The 18,314-nt window shown below is 44.6% G+C and overlaps 1 long non-coding RNA gene across 1 annotated transcript; it reads left to right on the forward strand.

The window, feature by feature from the left end:
- Positions 1 to 8,302: 8,302 nt before the first annotated feature.
- LOC147960984 (uncharacterized) lies at positions 8,303 to 8,960 on the forward strand. Its single transcript, XR_015610214.1, has 3 exons — positions 8,303 to 8,401; positions 8,516 to 8,620; positions 8,758 to 8,960. It is a non-coding gene; the product is annotated as an uncharacterized LOC147960984 (long non-coding RNA).
- The last annotated feature ends 9,354 nt before the right edge of the window (positions 8,961 to 18,314 follow it).

Below are 18,314 nucleotides of genomic sequence, written 5' to 3' on the forward strand. Positions count from 1 at the left end.
GACTGCCACGTGATTATGACGCAACTGCTTCCGGTTGCATTGAGGGGGCTTCTACCGGAAAACATCCGATTAGCCATTGTGAAGCTATGTGCATTCCTCAATGCAATCTCTCAGAAGGTGATCGATCCAGAAATCGTACCAAGGCTAAGGAGTGATTGGCGCAATGTCTTGTCAGTTTCGAGCTGGTGTTCCCACCATCCTTCTTCAATATCATGACGCACGTCCTAGTTCATCTAGTCGACAAGATTGTCATCCTGGGGCCCGTATTTCTACACAATATGTTCCCCTTTTTGAGGTTCATGGGACTCCTAAAGAAATATGTCCGTAACCGCGCTAGGCCAGAAGGAAGCATCTCCATGGGCCATCAAACAGAGGATGTTATCGGGTTTTGTGTTGACTTCATTCCTGGCCTTAACAAGATAGGTCTCCCTAAATCGCGGTATGAGGGAAGACTGACTGGAAAAGGCACTCTTGGAAGAGACTCAATAATATGCAGGGACGGATATTCTTGGTCTCAAGCACACTACACAGTTCTACAGAACTCTACCTTGGTGACCCCGTATGTCGATGAACACAAGAACAGTCTGCGCTCCAAACACCCAGAGCAGTGCGACGACTGGATTACATGTGAACACATCAGGACTTTCAGCAGTTGGTTGGAAACACATCTCAGAGGTGACAACACTGTTTGTGATGAGTTGTACTTGTTGTCCAGGGGACCATCTTTGACTGTATTGACTTACAAAGGATACGAGATAAATGGGAATACATTTTACACGATCGCCCAAGATCAAAAGAGCACCAACCAAAACAGCGATGTCCGCTTTGATGCAGCAACCGAGAGCGGAAAGGACACATATTATGGTTACATAGTGGACATATGGGAACTTGACTACGGACCTGATTTTAAGGTCCCTTTGTTTAAGTGCAAATGGGTCAATCTGTTAGGCGGCGGGGTACAGGTAGACCCACAGTACGGAATGACAACAGTGGATCTGAAAAATCTTGGGTACACTGATGAACCGTTCGTCCTAGCCAATGATGTGGCACAGGTTATCTATGTGAAGGACATGTCTACCAAACCGAGAAAAAGAAAAGATAAGGAAGCGAAGAAAAAGTGAAGACTTTCTCCCACAACTATTATGATGATACCATGCCAAATTTGTAACAGACTAACATGCTACCATTGTCCGTTTTGTACATGCACATGCTATGTGGGTGAAATTATGATACCATCCCAACTTTCAACTTTTTCAGAGTTCATTTGAAATGCTTTCATGTCTTATGGTTTGAAACTTTGATACTTCGAAAGTGATTGTCCATTTTGTACACGAAGTGCATCAAGTTTTTGTCATAACCCTCTCTACTTTTTGGAACATGCTATGTGGGTGAAATGATGATACCATGCCAACTTTCAACCTTTTCAGAGTTCATTTTGAAATGCTTTCCAATTTCAGAGTTATTTAGCTCAAAGAATGAATTAATAGCAAACAGAATGAACTAAAAAACTTCTATGAAAATAAAAACAATCAATTAAAATATTATGTTATGATCAACTAAAATAAAACTATAATATTCTTCAATAGCAAAAATAATATAATTTTTGTGACCTAAAATCAAACTATAAGTATTTAATTGTAAGTATAAATAAAAAATAAATAGCAAAGAAGAAAAAAAAATCTATTTTTATAGTAAAGTTATTCATAAACTAGTGATTCACACAAATTTTTAAAAATTCAAATTTAAACTATTCAAAATTTAGAACTAATGGCACTAACAGAAAGTTTATAATTTTTGTGACCTAAAATCAAAAAGAAATCACTAAAAAACTATAAGTATTTAGTTGTAAGTATAAATAAAAAATAAATAGAAAAAATTCTATTTTTATAGTAAAGTTATTCATAAACTAGTGATTCACACAAATTTTTAAAAATTCAAATTTAAACTATTCAAAATTTAAAACTAATGGCACTAACAGAAAGTTTATAATTTTTGTGACCTAAAAGGAAAAAGAAAAAACCAAAAAAATGCCTCCTACTGGGCCTCCACGGCCTGAATACGACTAGAAACCCTACATGGGCCAGGATTCAGGCCCGCAGAAGGCCCAATAGGCCCACAGGCAGTAGCAAGTTTAGGCCCGAAAGCCTGCATTAGAGAGGAGCTCGAATGGGGAGGCACACCCGCGCTTATAAACCAGTGCCGGCGCCCTTCAGCTAGCGATGTGGGACTAAACTTTTGGGCGCGGGGCAGCAAAGGCCATTGGTCCCGGTTGGTAGCACCAACCGGGACTAAAGGGGGCATTGGTCCCGGTTCGTGGCACCAACCGTGACCAATGCCCCCCTTTAGTCCCGGTTGGTGCCACCAACCGGGACCAAAGGCCGCCGCTTCCCGCCCTTTCGGCTGCTGAAAATTGGCCTTCGGTCCCGGTTCGTGGCACCAACCGGGACCAAAGAGGGGCATTAGTCCCGGTTGGTGTCACGAACCGGGACCATTGCTCTGGCTATATAAGCCAACACTTGTGAAATTTTGGCCAACCGCTCCCATTCGCCCCCAGGCCGTTCGTCGTCGTCGTCGCCGCCCCGAGCCCGTCGTCGCCCCGCGCCCGCCGCGCGCCGCCCCGAGCCCGTCGTCGCCCCGCGCCGCCCCTTCCCTGACCCCGTCGCCGTCGACCCGCGCCCACCGCCGTTGCCCCGCCCCGTCCCCGAGCCCGTCGTCGAGCCCATCGTCGCCCCGCCCCGTCCCCGAGCCCGCCCCGTCCCCGCGTCGTCGCCCCGCCCCGTCCCCGAGCCCGCCCCGCCCCACGCCCGCCGCGCGCCGCCCCTTCCCTAACCCCGTCGCCGTCGCCCCGACCACACGCCGCCACTTTTGGTCCGGCCGCCGGCGCCCTTTTTATCACTGATTTTAGGTTGATGATATGATGATGTTGATGATATGATGATGTTTTTTTTCTGTTGATGATATGATGATGTTTTTTTCTGTTGATGATATGATGATGTTTTTTTTTCATATATGCATTTTTCATATATGTACTAATTTTTTTAAGTTGTTAGTAGATATCGATTTTAGGTTAGTGCATTTTATCACTGATTTTAGGTTAGTTTATTGATTTAGTGCATTTTATGTTTGTTGCATTTTAGGTTAGTGCATTTTATGTTAGTGGAGAGGAAGAAGGAGAAGACGAGGAGAGGAAGAAAAGGAAGAGGAGAAGAAGAAAGGAATAGAGGAGAAGAAGAAAAAATAGAAATTTTTTTCTATTTTTTCTTCTTCTCCTCTATTCCTTTCTTCTTCTCCTCTTTTTTTTCTTCTTTTTTTTCTTCGATCTTCTCCCCCTCCCGATAGGAAAGTTTTATATAGAAAGTTGCAATTTTAGAAGAGTTTTATATATGCAAAAGTTACAATTTTAGAAAAAGAAGGATAGGAAAGAAGAAAATAAGAAGAGGAAAGAAAGAAGAAGAGGAGAGGAAAAGAAGAGGAGAAATAAATAAGAAGAAGAAAAAAGAAGAAAAAGAAGAGGAGAAGAAGAAAGGAATAGTGGAGAAGAAGAGAAAATAGAATATTCTATTTTCTCTTCTTCTCCACTATTCCTTTCTTCTTCTCCTCTTTTTTTTCTTCTTTTTTTTCTTCGATCTTCTCCTCTAGCTATTCCTTTCTTCTTCTCCTCTATTTTCTTCTTCTTCTCCTCTATTTTCTTCTTCTTCTTCTTCTTCTTCTTCTTAATTTTTATCGGGAACGAGGGTGTCGAGGATCGCCGAGGGGTCGAGGGTCGGGAACTAGGGTAGAGGGTCGAGGGTCGTTAAGGGGTCAAGGGTCGAGGGTTTCAGGGTCGAGGGTTCGAGGGTTCTATAGGGTCGAGGGTCGAGGGTTCCAGCAGGGTCGTCTAGGGGTTGAGGGTTCCAGGGTCGTCGAGGGTTCGAGGGGTCGAGGATCGCCGAGGGGTCGAGAGAGGTTTCCTAGTGTCAAAGTATTGAAGAAATCCATGCCTTCATCATTAGCCGGAAGTAATCAGGGCATGTTGGCACGAAGTTCTGCAAAGTTGTTCTGGAATGGAGTCCCGGATAGAATAATCCGCCTTTTGGTACGAATTCAGCAAAGGCCTTCCAAATAGCGATATTCGGAAGGCTCTTTCTGAACTTTGTACCAAAAAGCGAATTATCCTATCTGGGACTTCGTTCCAGAACAACTTTGAAGAGCTTCGTACCATCATGCACATGTTACTTTCGCCTAATGATGAAGACATGGTTTTGTTGAATCCTTTGACACTAGGCAACCTCCCGACCCCTCGGCGATCCTCTCGAACATGAGAGGAAGAAGAGGGTCGTCTAGGGGTCAAGGGTTCCAGGGTCGTCGAGGGTTCGAGGGGTCGAGGATCACCGAGGGATCGAGAGAGGTTTCCTAGTGTCAAAGTATTGAAGAAATCCATGCTTTCATCATTAGCCGGAAGTAGCCAGGGCATGTTGGTACGAAGTTCTGCAAAGTTGTTCTGTAGTGGAGTCCAGGATAGAATAATCCGCCTTTTGGTACGAATTCAGCAAAGGCCTTCCAAATAGCGATATTCGGAAGGCTCTTTCTGAACTTTGTACCAAAAAGCGAATTATCCTATCTGGGACTCTGTTCCAGAACAACTTTGAAGAGCTTCGTACCATCATGCACATGTTACTTTCGCCTAATGATGAAGACATGGTTTTGTTGAATCCTTTGACACTAGGCAACCTCCCGACCCCTCGGCGATCCTCTCGAACATGAGAGGAAGAAGAGGATAAAAAAAAGAAGAGGAAGAAGAAAAAAAGAGGAGAAGAAAGAATAGAGGAGATTCTTCTCCTCTATTCTTTCTTCTCCTCTTTTTTTTCTTCTTCTTCCTCTTTTTTTATCGGGAACGAGGGTCGTCGAGGGACATAGATGTAGTGTCGTCGTTGTCGATATATACCCCCTCCCGATAGCTTACTATGATTAGGTAGCTAGTTCTACGTTTGGCACTAATATATCCATCTGTCATGTTTGAATAATAATTGCCATGTTGTAAATATTTGTAGAAACTATGGACACCGCCCTAGACGAAGCAACAAAAGAAGCGTTGTTGAGGGACATAATCGCAGAAGGAAGTGATGCCATCTCGTTGTTTCTCAATGAAACCGATGGTCTGGAAGGAGAGGGTGAACAAGCTGGCTACGGTGACCTAATGCCGGTGCAGGAAGAAGAACATGAGGACGGCTCCGGTGACCCAATGCCGGTGCAAGAAGGAGACCGTGATGACGGCTCCGGTGACCGAACCAAGTCCGGCCAGGTATATATATTAGTTAAGCCTATGCTGACTAGCTGATTGATGCATTCATTGTTTTGGTATGTACACATATTAATTAAGTCTTTGTTCTTTTTTCTAGTCCTCCGAATCGAGCACAACTTCGGTAAAGAGACGAGGCCCGAAGAAAAAGTTGAGCTCGGATGAAAAGTTTGAGATCATAGCAATCGCGCCCGACGGCCAACCTATTGAACCCCTCCGGACAAAGAGCGCATTTGTTGCTCAGTGCGGGGTTCTGGTTAGGGACAAGATCCCGATAAGCATCCAGCAATGGTTTAAGCCGGCTACAGAAGACCCTGAGGTGTCTTATGTCAATGATATGCAGAAAAATGATCTTTGGACTAAGCTGAAGTCAAATTTCACCCTACCGCCCGAGGTTAATCCAGAGAACCCAGTTAAAGAGAAATTAATCAAGTCTTTTGCTCTGAAGAGGATGGCAGAACTATTCAGGAGGTGGAAGAAAGAGCTGAATAAGTTTGTCGAAAATAATGAGACACCAGAATTCAAGGGCGGATATGAGAAGATCAGAGATCACTGGCCTGCATTTGTGGCCCACAAGACATCAGAAAAGTGTAAGAAGATGTCGCACGGGGTCAGGTGGCTACCTCGCAGCCCGGCCTAAGTGGTCCAAGACTGAGAATGATCTGGTTCATAAAGGGATCGAACCAGAGATAATTAATTGGCCAGACCGTTGCCGGACTTGGTTCTTCGGGGCTGGCGGAACCCTGGACCCTGTAACAGGGAAGTGCATTTGGACGAACGATCAAATGGACATACCAGTCAGTAAGCTTAAGCAGTATATCGAAGCAGCGCAGGAAGGGACGTTCTTTCCAGACAGAGAGAACGACGGGCTCACAATGGCCCTCGGGAATCCGGAGCACCCTGGACGGACACGAGGCACGCCAGGCTCCATTCCGTGGAAGGTTGGGTTTCCGGACGCAGGCGGTTACAAATCCCATGAGAGGAGGAAAAAAGTGCAGCAGACCCAAATACAGGCGCTGCAAGCAAGGGTAGACGCGATAGAGGAACGAGAAGCAAATCGCAGCAAACGTACTGCCGAAGCCTCCCCCGAAGCTACCCCGCCATCTTAGCGCAGAAGCAGCGTGGCTTCCACCGAGCTGCTTCAGCTGGAGCATGCCTTGACGGCTCCTGCCAGCTATCCCGTGGATGCTATAACGGAGTCTCAAAATTGCCACCTTATAACGCAATGGATGAATTTGAAGGTCAAGGCGGCTGTTGGCTCTGTTTATCCTACTGAACCCGGCGCAACTTTTCACTGCTGGCCGATTCCAGAAGGATATGCTAGGGTGATGGTGGATGAGATAACGGAGGGATTTGAGGACCTCCAGCTTGACCACCCTACCGGTGAAGGGGAGACTCGGCTGGGGTCTGCTCTGAAGACTCCATGCCTATGGCGGAAGGAGCTCATCAACCTTCCGAACTGGACTCCACCGCCTCCTCCTCCTCCTCCGGCGAGTCAGGGCACTCCGCCTCCACCGCCTCCTCCTCCGGCGAGTGACGATCGGGGCCCTCGGCCGGCTCCTTCTCCGGCGCGTGGCGGCACTCCGCCTCCTTCTCCGCCTGCGCCGACGTGCCCGAGCAGCCAGCCTCCTCCTTCTCCGCCTCGTCAGCAAGGGCGGAAGAGACCTGCCGCCGCTCCAGCTGCTCCGGCGCGTCGTAGTCCTTCTTCTCTGCCTCTTAAGCAAGTAAAGAAGACAACCGCTCCGTCTGCTCGGTCGGCGTCTAGCAGTACAACTAGAGGCGGGAGGACATACAGATTCGGTCCTTCTCTGAAGACTCTAGAGAAGTTACCATATGAGAGGACCCTAGAGGAGAACGCCGAGATCGCGCGAGAAGAAGTGAGGAACTTCTTTGAAGGGGTGAAAGCAAAGAAACATCCACCTCCGGAGGAGAAGGTAGATCGGGTGAAAGTGAAGCGCACTCTGGCTGCCCTGACAAAACCACCGAAGTCTGATCCGCCGAAAGGAAACTATGACCGCATTATTGGAAAGGAATTTGCCGAAGCGGAGCGGTCGGGAAGTACTGTCAGTGATCAAAGGCTGAAAGAATGACGAGCTGGGAAACAAATTGCCCAGCTCGGCGAACAAGCGAAGCAATCGTGCCCCCCGCTCAAGGTGCCTAGCCACAACGTCGCTAATGATCCGAGGATGGTGCCCGGTTATAGCAATCTTGCAGATTACCTGCCCAACGAAGTACATTATGAACCCATGGACGTGCAGATACAAAGATACGAGTACGGGAAGCCTCTCATCAAAGATGAAAGATCTCTATCAACGATGATGCGAAGATTGCATGATTGGTACTTGAAAATCTGCAGAGACTCTGGGGGAAGGAGTATTTTGTATGTGAAAGTTAAAAAGGAGCATGACCTCATTGGAATTGATCTGTTGCCTGTTCCATTTGAGGAGTTCTATCATTTTTCAATCAATTGGCCCTCGATAAAACAACGGTCGCCTGCTACTGTCTGTAAGTAGTACTACTTCTGTCATTAAGTTTCTCTATATAGCTTAGCTCTTTCATTGCATGTATTTATAATCATCCTCACTATATTATGCAGATTGAAGATCGCCGAATTGAAGAAAAGACAAGTCGGTGATATTGGGTTCATTAACACATATCTCATAGATGCAACTCAGGTTAAACTTCATGCCGCGGCTACCGAGGCCAACTTGCTACGATCGTTCGTAATAAATCAAAACAAAGATATAATACTCTTTCCTTACAACTTCAGGTGAGTGTTACTGTCTTGTGCGTATTCGGTTTCCCTTATATATTAGTCAAGGTTATAGTAATGTAATTCATGAGTTATGCATGTGTGTGCAGTTTCCACTATATTTTCCTAGAGATTAAGCTTGAGCAGGGAGTAGTAACCGTCTTGGACTCTAAACGAAAAGATCCCCAGGAGTATGCGGACATGACTGAAATCCTCAAGAAGTAAGTTAAATCGATCATTATCCACCATATCAGTAACTTTGTTCATTTCCTGATATCAAGTAATTGTTTTCTTTGTCCGGCAGGGTTTGGAGAAAATTCACCAAAACAGTTCCGGGACTGCCGAAGGAGCTGGAATTTAGACACCCGAAAGTAAATACTATAGTAGCATGTTCCGCGCATCTCCTAGTGATTCAAGCGCTAGTTTCATCAATACCATTTAGCATTCTTGCTTATCAGTTTGATTGACCTCTATTTCTTGTAAAGTGGTTGTGGCAGGAATAAGGGAATGATTTCTGTGGATACTACATCTGCGAGTCCATCCGCCACACGACCTGTGAGCGGGGCGGGTACTCTAACGAACAATATGAAGTACGTAAATAACAACATTCACAATTTTATTTTATTACCATCATTTGTGTTGAGTTTCATTTATATATATATATATATATATATATATATATATGTATATATATATATATATGTATTGAACCCCTTCTTCAAATTAGATGTTTCGGAAGCGGGATGAACTCCTAGCACCAGCTCGCATGCGAGCAATTCAAGAGGAATTGGCGGCATTCTTTCTTGACCACGTGATCCCTGAAGACGGAGAATTCTATGTGGACCCTGAGTCCGTATGATTATATTTGTAGGAGATAATTATTGTATATATGTAGCCGGTAGTGTCAGATAGATATACGAGAACTTGTTGTTCGACCAATCTCTCGGAGAAGGAGAGGTGGTCGATATCACTTCTCTCTGTATGCATATATGTTCATGACGATCTTCTGTTTCCTTCGTTTGCCTACTAGCTAGCTAGCGTGTCTAGTCCTCTCTATACGTATGTATAGTACGTAGCGTCGACCAAGCACGGATATAACAGAGGACACTTCTCTCTATTAATTATAGCTAGCTAACACAATATATGAAACACCTAAATTAATCCCCCAAAACCCCCAACCCCCAACCCCCCCCTTTCAAAAAAAACAAAAACCCCAGCCACAGAAGTGCTGACGCGTGGATGCCTATTGGTCCTGGTTGGTGCCACCAACCGGGACCAAAGGGTCTCCTGACTGGGCTCTACGCACTGCCCACGTGGAGGGCCTTTAGTCCCGATTCTGGATTGAACCAGGACTAAAGGGGGGAGGTATTAGTACCGACACTTTAGTCCCGGTTCCGGAACCGGGACTAAAGGCCCTTACGAACCGGGACTATAAGCCCTTTTTCTACCAGTGGGACGACGAGTTCGCCGTCTGGCTATCCTCGGCCATCTCCAGCACCACAACAGCCCATCGACGCGGACTTGCCTCCCTCGCCATACTCACCGCCTGGCACCTATGGAAGCACCGCAACGACTGCCTATTTGAGGGCGATCGGCCAGCGGTAGGACGAGCCGTGCATTTGATTCAAGAAGAGGCGCGCCTTTGGGCACGCGCCGGCGCCATGGGTTTGGCCCTCCGCATACCACAAGCGTAGATGATGGAGTCGCTGGGAGGCACACCCGGCCGCTCCGCTGTGCCACGGCCATGAAGCTCGCCAGCCTTGTGTATGAGTCGATTAGCCGCCCTGTCTCTGATCTGTAACACCGCACTGTACTGTTACTCTATCTATCAATGCAAAGATATGCAAAGCTTTTGCGTATTCGCGAAAAAACTATCTTTTTCGTGCGGCCATCGACTACTTAGTTTTGGATGGTAGTTTCTCCCGGATAAAGATACCATCGATATTTGTACATATGGTATGGCTTTGTCATTTTGCCAAGCAACTGTCCCCGCGACGTTCTTGGCTCCATCCCAAGACGTCTGTTTCAGGTTGTATATTTTTCTGTTATATGGTAATACATGTCTTATTCATGTCATAAAATATAAGTCACTTAAAGATCGATATGAAAAACAGAAATGACAGTAGAATATCTCTGAGCTTGACACCAGCACTCGTCACCTGCCTCCGACACCATTAAAAAAATATAATGACGAATCATCTCCTCACCCAAGTTTGATGCGGCTCCATCATTGACATGCAACTTTGCAGACCTCGAAGGTGGCTCACCAAAAGTGAAACCTTTACCGTTGAACGAATCAGACTGCGGCAACACTCTGGACACGCCATCGAACTCCAGATATAGCATCGCATCAGGACTAAGGCGTCGAAAGAGAAAACCATACCTGCCATCCGCGAATCACGAAACCGACAAATGTTTCGTCTTTCAAATATCGTTGATGCAGACTACAATCGGTACCCTTTCCTGAACTATCTTTCAAGCTCTATGCCGACGCACGTAGAAATTGACAAGTTGTCAACTTGCATCATGTGGTCCGTTGTGAGCGGTCGAGACGCTGGCGTGGCTACACAACACCAGTTGAACTCGAGACGCACAAGCAAAGTACGTGTGCACACCCAGGCATACATATACATAATCCCATCATGCAATTTAAACCTATATCGATGCATGGGATCGTTCCGTCGCGAACCCTAGCTAGCTTTGGATGCATGCATGAATGATGTGTCCGTCAACCAGCTGCTCATGCATGCACGTGACCACTTGTAGCTAGGTAGTAGTACGTGATGAGCTCGCTCGTGATATTATTACTGCACCACTTAGCTAGGCACTGTACACCGTGCTGCTACGGCTATCTCGGCCAGTAACAGTAATTATACAACTCGCACGGCTATCTCGGCCGGCGCGCTGCTTCAATGTCGGCGTCAGTGAGCGATTGCGTCCGCTCGAGACGGGCATGAATGCGGACGCTGACACTCTGAAGTGACCTTAACTGAAAACGCGTGGGAGGGGTGAGGAGTTTTTGATGGGCCATAACGATCAGAAACAGGCTTGGGATTGGTCTGGACTCCCGCAAACCTCCTATAGTTTTGTCTCCGGTTTGCAGAAGAAATCACGTTCGGACCGCCACACGATCCGATACAGGCCTGCGTTGGATGATTTCCGCGGTCTGAACAACATGGTCCGGACCATTACGGGAGGTTTGCGGGTTGACATTGAAGATACTCTTATAGCAATATATACTTCAAGAGGTGGGTGAGAATTAGAAAGCCATAAAATATTTTTAATAGTCATAAAAAAGAGAGGCAACAATTCTGCCGTCCTTCCACTTATTCTTTCACAAGATAACTCTATGACAAACGTATTATATGAAAATTTCACTACAGCCCAAATGCAGTAGTACCAGCTGTATTAGACTAGCCACAGTGGAGAGTAACATACACTAGTAACATATACATATTTCTAGACTATATTACTACATCCATAGTGGGTAGTAACATAGGTGTGGTGTCATGCAAAGCTTTATTTATTAAATTATAGACTCATATTGCATTGGGACATGTGATGTTACAGTAACTAGCTAAGTTACTAGAACTACCTCTCTCTTCATTAACTCATTGCCACATAGAAGAATTTGCTGAGTTGGACTTAAAGTTACTGCTGAAATTACTCCCATTGTGGCTAGTCTTATCACGATGTTCTCCTTTTTAGCACGGAATTCGGTTTCTCTTCGTGCTGCCGCACGCGTCGAGAGATGAAAACTTAATTAGCTAGGCAAGTCGCTGGCAAAGAGCGGTGTGCCATCCACCGCAAGGCCGACGGCGGATCCTAGTATCATGGTGCTGAGGAGGTTCGGCGACGGGCGCGTGTGGACGGATAAGTGCAGGATGGTGGAGTTGGTTGGCGTCGTGGTGGCGTCGACGACAGGCCAGGCAAGGTTGACGGGCCAGTTTCTGCTCTGGAGATGGACCGGTGGAAGATGGCGCCGGCAACCTCTGAGAGTGCGTCAGTCCGGTATGGGACCCAGTCTCTGTGTGTGGCTTGGCTGGGACATCCGGCTTTAGATGTTAGGATTTGGTGCGATGTTCATTTGGTATTAGGCCCAGAAATTTGGCACATCTTCATCAATGAAACAATAGTAGCAACAAGTGTTACCTAGATGGTGGCTTCAGACTGACTGATGTATTATTTTATATGGCATCTGTGAATAATTAATAAAATGATCACATGCATCGTCCAGATGCAGAGGTCAGGGACTATCCTCCTTTTCAAAAAAAGAAAAACTCAAGAGGCATGTTCATCAAATCTCAAGGATACCCTTTGCTGCTGCTAACTGCTATGCAAAGAGTGTATTCTAGCATTTAGATTTTCAGATCCGTATACTAGGAAAATACACAAGCTAGTAATCTACTGCTACGATGTACTACTCCCGTAGAATACCTTTTGTCAGATTTAGTCGAAGGGACTAGCAGTACCACAAGTACTGGTGATTGATTAATCGAGGTTACTTTCACGACAACGTATATAATCTATCCTGGGGTCATCGAGATCTTGTGTACGTACATGGACAGCTTGCACTGAATCAGATATCATAGAATTGGGAACGGGTACGTACACGGCAGAGCAGACAGTAGATCGCTCCCTGGTGCACACCAGTACACCACTAAATGGCTACTTGCATAAAAACGTATCAAGTACTTTCGCTCTTGTTCGAAAACGTATCAAGTACGTTCATGTACAATTGTGTCTGAGCTCGGGTGGATATCAATCATCATCATGAGGATATCATCCAACAATTTGTTTTCTCTTTGGCCGAAACGCCAACTGCTATCTCCGTCTGAGATTATTTGTCCCCATCATATTTGGGTCCCCATTGTATTTTCGGTGAAAATTGAACCACATATTTGACTAGTGCATATCATCAAAAAAAATATTGTTGGGTTCATATTTGACTAGTATTGTTTTTGCTACATATAAGTTATATATTTTATTTGTTATTAAACCTATGGAAATGATAAATCTCAAATATTTGGATTTTAAGCATGACAAACTGAATGTTGTTCATGGCAACTTTAGTTGACCGGAGGTGGCAAGTTAGTTGGAAAACAAGGCAAGTATACGTGAGTTGGCAAGTTTATTTGGCAAACATGGCAATTTTTCTGTAAATTGTCATATTTACCAACTAAACTTGCCACCTCGCGTGAAATAAAGTTGTCATGAAAAACATTCGGGTTGTCATGATTAAAATCCGAACATTCAAAATTTATCGGGGTCCAAAACTTATGGTCAAAATATTACCTAAAATATGAGAGTAGTAATAAGAGCATACTATAGCCTACAGCCAGCTATCTTGTACTGTGTTCAATTTTTTTTGAAAGATGATGTACCAAACTAATACCACTGTTCAACCTTCTTCTAGAAAAAGGTCATCATGGCTATCTTTATTAATTTAAGGTATAGCTACATCGATGGTTCTCGAGATTTAACAAAATGAATCTAAAGGGTTCATCTACCCAATTACAAAAACTGTTCTGCTCGAAGAAATCTCAGGACATATGCTGTCTTGTTTCTTCTTCTTCAATGTAAGAATTGGACCTTTCCGGTCTCCATGCCAACTTAATAATATATTAACGATGCAATTTACTCATGGTAGTGTATATTGAACTTAGTTTGTATTTCAAATTGTTGTTCCTTATGAAATATAGTGGAACTCGGCTCCCTTTTGAGAGGCGTGTGAAAATATATCTATGATCATACTATTATCACTTCATCACGAGTGTACCCTTTTGAGCACTAACTTTGGTATTTAAGTATAATAAGTTCGTAGTACTACTACGTGATGAGAAACGAGAATTAGGCAACCCCCTAGCAAAGCTAGGCATGTGCATGTATGCTCTCTCAGATCCCAAGAGGATCTTGCTGCTGCTAGCTGCAATGCAAAGAGTGCAATTTAATTAGCATTCATATTTTGAGATCCCTATGGTAGCTAGCTAGGACAACAGAATATTCTGCCAATACTTTCCCCGTCCGAATTTATTATGTCCCCTCTTATTTTAGGTTAAAATTTAACCTGTAAATTGAATTAATACGGTGCAAACTATATGTCACAAAAATTATATCATCTGAAACATCATGGAATACAAACCTGAAGGTATTTTTTATGATATAGTATATGTTATACTACTATATTATCCATATCGATGATCAGAATCTGGCTTAAAATACGAGAGTGACTAATAAACTCGGGCGCAGGGTGCACTACTGATCTACTGCTATGATGTACTTGTACCAGCACCTCTTTTCCGATTTTCCTCAAGGTACTTGTAGCACCAATAGTAACAGTAATGGTTTGATCAATAAAAGGCTGGACGATCTCTTGTATTCTCACCGTCTCACGTGAAGATCCCTGGCCACGTACAAATCATCATACATTCATACAGTACACAGAACCGAGGACATGTGCAGTCACTGGTGCACATTAGTTGCGCTGCCCGGACGCGGACGGTACGTTGTACATACATGCGCGTGCACGTTTTGTCCCTTGAAATGAGCTCTCGAGGGCTAAATTTCTCCAGTGAAGCAATCAATTAACTAATCCAATACAACGTTCTCAAGCCATTAGAAGGTATGTTTATTTTCATCTTGCAGTTAGAAGGTAATGTACGTGTACCGGTGTACGTTCCATCTTTGCTTCAAAAGTATAGGGGTCGTACATGTGCACGAGCCTAATGTGTTGAAGTATTTGCAATGCTGAAATCAGTAGAGGTAGAAGTCAAAAAGGAACATCAAGTGTTGATGGTGAATAAAACCACTAAGTTCAAGAAAGGCAAGGGTAAGAAAACCTTCAAGAAGGACGGCAACGGAGTTGCCGCGCCCGACAAGCAAGCTGCCGGGAAGAAGCCAAAGAATGGACCCAAGCCCGAGACTGAGTGCTTTTATTGCAAGGAGAGTGGTCACTGGAAGCGGAACTGACCTAAATACTTAGCGGACAAGAAGGCCGGCAAAACGAAAGGTATATGTGATATACATGTAATTGATGTGTACCTTACCAGTACTCGTAGTAGTTCCTGGGTATTTGATACCGGTGCAGTTGCTCACATTTGTAACTCAAAGCAGGAGCTGCGGAATAAGCGGAGACTGGCGAAGGATGAGGTGACGATGCGCGTCGGTAATGGTTCCAAGGTCGATGTGATCGCCGTCGGCACGCTACCTCTACATTTACCTAAGGGGTTAGTTTTGAACCTCAATAATTGTTATTTGGTGCCAAGTTTGAGCATGAACATTGTATCAGGATCTCGTTTAATACGAGATGGCTACTCATTTAAATCCGAGAATAATAGTTGTTCTATTTATATGAGAGATATGTTTTATAGTCATGCTCCGATGGTGAATGGTCTATTCTTAATGAATCTAGAGCGTAATGCTACACATATTCATAGTGTGAATACCAAAAGATGTAAGATTGATAATGATAGTCCCACATACTTGTGGCACTGCCGCCTTGGTCACATAGGTGTCAAACGCATGAAGAAGCTCCATACTGATGGACTTTTAGAGTCTCTTGATTCCGAATCATTTGACACGTGCGAACCATGCCTCATGGGTAAAATGACCAAGACTCCGTTCTCAGGAACAATGGAGCGAGCAACCAACTTATTGGAAATCATACATACTGATGTGTGCGGTCCAATGAGTGTTGAGGCTCGCGGTGGCTATCGTTATGTTCTCACCCTCACTGATGACTTGAGTAGATATGGGTATGTCTACTTAATGAAACACAAGTCTGAGACCTTTGAAAGGTTCAAAGAATTTCAGAGTGAGGTTCAGAATCAACGTGACAGGAAAATCAAGTTCCTGCGATCAGATCATGGAGGAGAATACTTGAGTCACGAGTTTGGCACACACTTAAGAAAATATGGAATAGTTCCACAACTCACGCCGCCTGGAATACCTCAGCGTAATGGTGTGTCCGAACGTCGTAATCGCACTCTATTAGATATGGTGCGATCTATGATGTCTCTTGCTGATTTACCGCTATCTTTTTGGGGGTATGCTTTAGAGACTGCCGCATTCACTTTAAATAGGGCTCCGTCGAAATCCGTTGAGACGACACCGTATGAATTATGGTTTGGGAAGAAACCTAAACTGTCGTTTCTAAAAGTTTGGGGATGCGATGCTTATGGGAAGAAACTTCAACCTGAAAAACTCGAACCCAAGTCAGAAAAATGCGTCTTCATAGGGTACCCTAAAGAAACTATTGGGTATACCTTCTACCTCAGATCCGAAGGCAAGATCTTTATTGTCAAGAATGGATCCTTTCTAGAGAAGGAGTTTCTCTCGAAAGAAGTAAGTGGGAGGAAAGTAGAACTTGATGAAGTATTACCTCTTGAACCGGAAAATGGCGCAACTCAAGAAAATGTTCCTGAGGTGCCTGCACCGACTAGAGAGGAAGTTAATGATGATGATCAAGATACTTCTGATCAAGCTCCTACTGAAATTCGAAGGTCCACAAGGACACGTTCCGCACCAGAGTGGTACGGCAACCCTGTCTTGGAAATCATGTTGTTAGACAACGGTAAACCTTCAAACTATGAAGAAGCGATGGCGGGCCCGGATTCCGACAAATGGCTAGAAGCCATGAAATCCGAGATAGGATCCATGTATGAAAACGAAGTATGGACTTTGACTGACTTGCCCGTTGAGCGGCGAGCCATAGAAAATAAATAGATCTTTAAGAAGAAGACAGACGCAGATGGTAATGTGACCATCTATAAAGCTCGGCTTGTCGATAAGGGTTATGGACAAGTTCAAGGGGTTGACTACGATGAGACTTTCTCGCCGGTAGCGAAGCTAAAGTCCGTCCGAATCATGTTAGCAATTGCCTCATTCTATGATTATGAGATATGTCAAATGGACGTCAAAACGGCATTCCTTAATGATTTCCTTAAGGAAGAATTGTATATGATGCAGCCGGAAGGTTTTGTCGATCCTAAGAATGCTGACAAGGTGTGCAAGCTCCAACGCTCGATTTATGGGCTGGTGCAAGCATCTCGGAGTTCGAACATTCGCTTTGATGAGATGATCAAAGCGTTTGGGTTTATGCAGACTTATGGAGAAGCCTGCGTTTACAAGAAAGTGAGTGGGAGCTCTGTAGCATTTCTCATATTATATGTAGATGACATACTTTTGATGTGAAATGATATAGAACTCTTGGACAGCATTAGGGCCTACTTGAATAAGAGTTTTTCAATGAAGGACCTTGGAGAAGCTGCATATATATTAGGCATCAAGATCTATAGAGATAGATCAAGACGCCTCATAGGTCTTTCACAAAGCACATACCTTGATAAGATATTGAAGAAATTCAATATGGATCAGTCTAAGAAGGGGTTCTTGCCTGTGTTACAAGGTGTGAAATTGAGCTCAGCTCAATGTCCGACCACGGCAGAAGATATAGAAGAGATGAGTGTCATCCCCTATGCCTCTGCCATAGGTTCTATTATGTATGCCATGTTGTGTACCAGACCTGATGTAAACCTTGCCGTAAGTTTGGTAGGAAGGTACCAAAGTAATCCCAGCAAGGAACACTGGACAGCGGTCAAGAATATCCTGAAGTACCTGAAAAGGACTAAGGAAATGTTTCTCGTTTATGGAGGTGACGAAGAGCTTGTCGTAAAGGGTTACGTCGACGCTAGCTTCGACACAGATCTGGATGACTCTAAGTCACAAACCGGATACGTGTATATTTTGAATGGTGGGGCAGTAAGCTGGTGCAGTTGCAAGCAGAGCGTCATGGCGGGATCTACATGTGAAGCGGAGTACATGGCAGCCTTGGAGGCAGCGCATGAAGAAATTTGGGTGAAGGAGTTCATCACCGACCTAGGAGTCATACCCAATGCGTCGGGGCCGATCAAGCTCTTCTGTGACAACACTGGAGCTATTGCTCTTGCCAAGGAGCCCAGGTTTCACAAGAAGACCAGGCACATCAAGCGTCGCTTCAACTCCATTCATGAAAATGTTCAAGATGGAGACATAGATATTTGTAAAGTACATACGGACCTGAATGTAGCAGATCCGTTGACTAAACCTCTCCCTAGAGCAAAACATGATCAACACCAGAATTCCATGGGTGTTCGATTCATCACAATGTAACTAGATTATTGACTCTAGTGCAAGTGGGAGACTGTTGGAAATATGCCCTAGAGGCAATAATAAAAGCATTATTATTATATTTCCTTGTTCATGATAATTGTCTTTATTCATGCTATAATTGTGTTATCCGGAAAT

Source organism: Triticum urartu, chromosome 7A (assembly GCF_056163025.1).
Source record: "Triticum urartu cultivar PI428250 chromosome 7A, HENAU_Tu73, whole genome shotgun sequence".
Taxonomy (NCBI): domain Eukaryota; kingdom Viridiplantae; phylum Streptophyta; class Magnoliopsida; order Poales; family Poaceae; genus Triticum; species Triticum urartu.